Below are 6,658 nucleotides of genomic sequence, written 5' to 3'. Positions count from 1 at the left end.
AAGGAGATATTAGCCAAGAAACTTAGAATACCCAAGATACATCTTGCAAAACACAAGAAAACCAAGAAGGAAGACCATTGTGTGGATACTTCATTCCTCCTTAGAATAAGGAACAAAATACCCACGAAAGGATATAGGTACAGAGACAAATTTAGAGCTAAGATGAAAGGATGAACTATTCAGAGACTTACCCATCCGGGGATCCATCCCATCATCAGCCACCAAACCCAGATACTAATGCACATGCCAACAAGATTCTGCTGATGGGACCCTGAGATAGCGGCCTCTTGTGAGGCTATGGCAGTGCCTGGCAAACACAGAAGTGGATGCTCATAGTCAGCTATTGGATGGAGCGCAGGGCCCCCAATGGAGGAGCTAGAGAAAGTACCCAAGGAGCTGAAGGGGGATGTAACCTTGTAGGTGGAACAGCAATATGAACTAACCAGCATCCCCAGAGCTTTTGTCTCTAACTGCATATGTAGCAGAAGATAGCCTAATAGGCCATCATTGGGAAGAGAGGCCCCTTGGTCTTGCAAACTTTATATGACCCAGCACAGGGGAAGGCCAGGACCAAGAAGTGGGAGTGGGTGGGTAGGGGAGCAGGGGCATCCCCTTCAACTCCTTGGGTGCTTTCTCTAGCTCCCAGGAAAGACTTCTAATGACTCGAAATCATTACTGAGGACACTGTCATTTTAGGAGGTTTATTTTTGGTCTTAAATGGTTTCTTGGACCATTGGTTCTCAAACTAAAAATATAATATGAACAATTAGTAAATCTTATTAATATTCTTATTAAGTCGGTCTGAATTGAGACCTGAGGCTGTATTTGTAACAAACTCCCAGGGGATGCTGAGCTTCCTGGTCCATATATGTAGCAAGATATGACAGTCCATGAATATGCAATTTTAATGACAGATAACATTTCCTGTGTACTTAATTTGTGGTAGCAATTGTGCAAAAGTTTCAACCACTACCATCCCATTTGATATTCATGACAATGTTATGTACAAACAGAATTTCCAGTAATCTGGTTGAGAAATTCTTCAGATGTCTTAGTCACTGTTCTATTGCTGTGAAGAGATTCCTTGATCATGGCAACTCTAATAAAAGAAAGCATTTCATTGGGAGGCTTGATTATAATTACAGAGGTTTAGTCTATTATCATGGTGGGGAGCATGGCAGCACACCAGCAGACAGGCACTGGAGCAATAGCTTAGAGCTGTAGCTCTCCTGATCCATAGGCAGAGAAGCAACACTAGACCAAGTGTAGGCTTTTGAAATCTCAAAGCCTGCCTCGCAGTGACATACTTCATCTATCAAAGCCATACTGTAGGTGTGTATTTTTCTCAGTCTACTTTAATAAGGGTTCATCCTCCCCTCTAGCCCACCACCCACCAGAGGTAGTGAAAAAGAAAGATCATTAGGGTATGGGGGAAACATACATGTTTAGAAATAGATATTTGGGGCAATTGCAGTCTTCATTGTTCTCAGTCTAGTCCACTAGCAAACACCAAACCTGAATCAGTAGCTGCAGTCCAGGCCACTTGGCAGACACTACACATGAATCAGCAAGGGCAGTTCAATCCAGAAGAAACTGAGGCTCAGCAACCAGCCCAAGTCTGTGGAAGTGGCAAGAAGCTGCAGGAAACTCATGAGAAGTTCTTCAGTGAGTTTCTCTCTAGGAAGTCACCACAAGCAAACCTCGACATATCATCAGCAAAGATTAACAAGGCCAACCAATGCCCGAGCTCCCATTGTCCATGGGGTCATACTTTTATATTCCTTCTAAACATCATGCTTCCTTTTACAGGTATGCTCTAGCAAAACACCCTTTTACCTGTGTGTTCAGCAAAACATCATTTGGCATAACTGACTTTGCAACAAAACCAGAAGTTTCTACTTCACCATACTTCCTATTCCTTCTCAAATAATGTTACTCCCTGATGACTAATCATTCAAATATATGAACCTATCAGGGCCATTCTCATTCAAACCACCACATCAGCCATTTGCCAAAGGTCACTTTTGCAATGCTGCTAGGATGGAACACAAGCTACCTCATCTTGGACCTAATTCTTAGGTGGATGTTTTCTTATAGTATGTCTTGCAGACCCAAATACAACCTATCCTTTCAGCCTGGTTAAGAAACCCAAAGCACATTTGGTCTCTTTATAAAGAGCACTATCTCTCTTTATAGAGGCTGCCGAAGTATCACCTCAGAGCCTTGTCATTCTACAATGTTCACTTTAGAGTCTAATGCTGTAAAAAGAAAGTTTCCTTTCTGAGGTTGAGGATGTCTGGGATTCATAGAGAATACATTGAGAGGAAATTCATCATCTGTATGGAGGCTCCATAGAAGTTGCTGGAAGCAAAAGCAACAAAATGGATCTGGGAAATCAGACACATAGACATACTTCTGTTTGCTCACAATTTGAGGTTTCCTGCCTTCCCTCCCACCCTACCCCTACCACTGGTTTGCACCCTTTAAAAGCACAAGCATCTACTTCCACAGTGTCCTTTGCACTTTGAATCTTTCTAAAAACGTCAGTAATATGACTAGATTGAAAGACAGCAAGATAGGGAATTAACAGACACTGAATCAGTTGAATTCTCAGTGAATCCAGGAGCCTAAGGAAAAGGAAGTTCCAACTGCTGATTTTTGTGCTTAATATAAGCCAACCCGATAATGAAAGTTCTTGGTTCTTTTGCTAAGTGCATGCAGATTAATGGTTTGTCTCTTGCCTTCTTTTTTTATTATTAGATATTTTCTTTATTTACATTTCAAATGCTAACCTGAAAGTTCCCTATACCCTCCCCCCTCCCGGCTCCCCTACCCACCCACTCCCACTTCTTGGCCCTGGTGTTCCCCTCTACTAGGGCATATAAAGTTTGCAAAACCTAGGGGCCTCTCTTCCCAATGATGGCCGACTAGGCCATCTTCTTCTACATATGCAGGAACAAAAATATGAACTAACCAGTACCCCCAGAGCACATGTCTCTTGCCTTCTAATGTAGGGTGTAGAAGCTTTCACATCGTTTATCTGCCCAGGCCCATGTCTTCTATCATAGTCAGAAGTTCCCTGCCTGAGATTCAGCAGAGTTTGGGAAGTAGTACTAGATAACCCCTTTTTTACGTTTGTGCATCTTATTTCATTGTGCATTTCAGTTCTAGGACTGTCATCATGTTCTTAGTCTTCTATTCAGCCATTTACTCAACTGTTGTCTCCTCAGAACATTCTTCCCTGACTTCAGTGACTATAGAGGGATTCCTATACTACTCTTTGTCTTCTTCATAGCATTTGTCATTGCCCGACTTTTATATTTATTATCGCTCTATGGTAAAATCTAAGTTCCAGGTCACTGCTGTTTCCTGCAGGACCTACAACACTGCTTGGGTCATAGCAGATTCTCAGTAAATACTTGTTTAATGAAGAGAGGATGAGCTTATTTATGAGAAATGCAGAATTTCTGTTTTCGCACACAACATGAGCCACGTGTTCCTTCGAACATGATATTGGCTCAATGATTAACTGAACAAAAAGGAAATGGTTATGAGGAGAGAGTCTTGGCTTGATGATTTTCTCTGTGTGAGGCCACCGAGAACAGCAAGGGAACAGGAGGGTAGAATATCAAAATAAGGACCATTTAGAAAGCACCAAAGTATTTTTCCGATTCCAAGTGAATAATTGAAGTTTTTAAAAATTATATTTAATTTTTTTTAAATTATGAAGAACCTGTGTGAAAAAGAAGGATTGTGTTCATGATCCACACTAGAGAGAAGACATTATCTTTGTGTTTATGGAAAGGTGATCATGGATTAGAAATACTGGTTGCAGGCAAGTCTGGACTGGCAGTCCCTAAGGGCACTTTTCACTAGAAAATTCTGAGCCTGCACACTTCCCGTGCCATGTGATCTGGCTGTCCAATGTCCAAGATCTTGTTCCAAAGGAGTGCCTCTCACGAAAGAAAATGCTGTTCAAATTGTTTTCCCCATCATAAAATAACAAAGCCATGGAAATTACTAAACCACAATGGAGCCACAGTCAAAGCAGTCTTGAATAAGCATTGACAAATGTTCCCTTGCCCTCCTTCCTTCCTGCTGATCACATTCTATTTTTCAAGACAATGGCACTGACCCAGTGGGTGTTTAATTTATGCAAATCCACGGTGACTCCTAGGTGGAACTGACCCAGCAAGGGGCCACAGAAGGCCATCATTGGGGCTCCAATTGAAATTTTGTCCCCATGGCTGTAGAGAATGTGAAGCGCCTGCTGTAGAATCTGGCTTATATCCATTAGTGTCCTAGTCAGGTGCCAGGTGAGGAGGAGCAGAAGTTGTAGGTTTTAACCTCTAAGAATCACTATCTCAGGGGCTGCAGAGATTGCTGCAAGCAGTTAAATCGCTGACTATTCTTCCAAAGGATCCATGGGTTCACAACACCCACATGGAAGCTAACAGTCTATAAGTCCAGTTCCCAGAGACCAGTTTAGAATCTGACCTCTGAAGGCAATGAACAAACACATGCACAGCATATGTGCAGACAAAACACCCATAAATATAAATACAAATAAATAAATCTAAAGATATTTTAGTCACTCTTTCAAAATACACACTTCCTGTTCATTGAGGGGGGAAAAAGGAGTAAACTATCAACAGGTCATTAAAATTACCAGAACTCAAGTTACTGTTGATACATCCTTATGTCAGACTGTTCTCCAATCATATGCAAATAACCATACTTTTCAAAACTAATATACTTTCTTCACTTAGTGTTATAGTATAAAACTGCTTCCTTATAAAAACATACAGATCTACATTGTCAATGTATGGTTGAAATTTTTTTCATTATATATGCATAGATGTTGTCCTAATTTGGTTCTTTTTACTGTGATAAAACACTGACCAAAACAAATTTAAGGAAGATAGAATTTATTATATCTTATACAAAGCAAGTCCCACAATAGCCAAGACTATATAAAGAGACCCTGTCTCAAAAAATAAACAACCAATAAATAAATATATATTTACATTACCTCTTCTGTCACAGCAGTTAGTATTATCACATAATAATTATTATCACTACAATCTTAAAAGCAATGAACACTACTGAATTCTTAATATATGCCATCTCTGTTTGAGATACTCCATTCATCTGCATTTGGTCCAAGATATTCACTGGGCCTCCAGCAACTTCTTTGACTGAATGCTCTTCATGAGTCAGCAGATAGCTGGAGATGGGTTTGGATTACAGGGTCCCGGAAATTTAGAGAAATCCTCTGCACCATTCCTTCAATGAGGACTGGTTACTGCAAATGGGAAACCAGAATTGTTTTGATCATGACAGATTTGAACTCCCTTGTCCTCAGACACTGATCACATCTAACTAAACAGGGACAGTCAGTCTATAGACTGCTCTGTTTTACTTCTGCGCTATCAAGTACTACAGACAAGGGATTTACATCTTTCTGATGGGATTTCCTAAGCCATGAGCAGAAATTCACATAGATGACTAGGCAGGGCCCTGATCAGGAACGGTACTCTTCAGATATTTTCTGTTAGTGTCTGGCTATCTGTATCTAAAGGCCTATGTTTAAGTTTCTCCTCAGCTCCACTTAATTGTGCAATATAAACTGCCTTTCCTAGTAAACTATGACAGTGAGAAAAGTAGATCATAGGTCTGGGCTCTCCTTAATTATCCTTCTTGCTCTTAACACAGAATTTTAATCTTGCTCTTAACGAGAAACATAGTATTTTATTCATACTATTCCATTTAATCTCTAGCACAACTCTAGTGATAGGCACTATGATGCCCATTTTAATGATAGGGTAGTTGAGGTAAAGATATATTAAGTAATCAACTCAAGTTATAAAACTAACTAGAGTCAGAGTTAAAAATAGGACTCAGAAGGGCAGTAGCCTTCAATGTAAATCCCTACATCATTTTTTGTAAAATCGATAAACACCCTTAACCTTTTATTCTCTAGTATAATTATAATCTCTAGCCTGAATTATAGGCATTACCTTATATTTTCCTGATGTGTCTTCTCTCCATCATCACTTCTTTTTTTCTTCTTCAAAGACAGTACCTTAGCCATTCATTTCTTGGGCTGAAAAGACAAAATACCTAGCACAGGACTTTGAATTTTCAGAGAATTGTATGGGAAAAATGTTTAAAATACATTACATACTTGTAAGACATGATATTGTGAAACCTCTCCAAAATAAGCAAGCAAACAAGGGGGCAAGGATTGAGGAGAGAAAGAAAGAAGGAAGAACTCTTAAAAGCTTTCTTGTGGCTGGAAACAGCTTCAACTTCAGCACCAGTGCCAAGTATTGGACATCATCTTGTCAAATGCCATTCTTCTTTAGACAGGCATTGTATAATTCCCCCAAAGCCTCCCATGGCACCAAGTCTCACCTGAACATCACAACTAACTCTTTCTTTCTTTCTTTCTTTCTTTCTTTCTTTCTTTCTTTCTTTCTTTCTTTCTTTCTTTCTTTCTTTCTTTCTTTTTCTTTTTCAAGACAGCGTTTCTCTGTGTAGCCCTGGCTGTCCTGGAACTCACTCTGTAGACCAGGCTGGCCTCGAACTCAGAAATCCACCTGCCTCTGCCTCCCGAGTGCTAGGATTAAAGGCGTGCGCCACCACCGCCCGGCCT

The sequence above is a fragment of the Mus pahari genome, chromosome X (assembly GCF_900095145.1).
Source record: "Mus pahari chromosome X, PAHARI_EIJ_v1.1, whole genome shotgun sequence".
Lineage (NCBI taxonomy): Eukaryota > Metazoa > Chordata > Mammalia > Rodentia > Muridae > Mus > Mus pahari.
Note: the sequence above shows the minus strand (reverse complement) of the source record.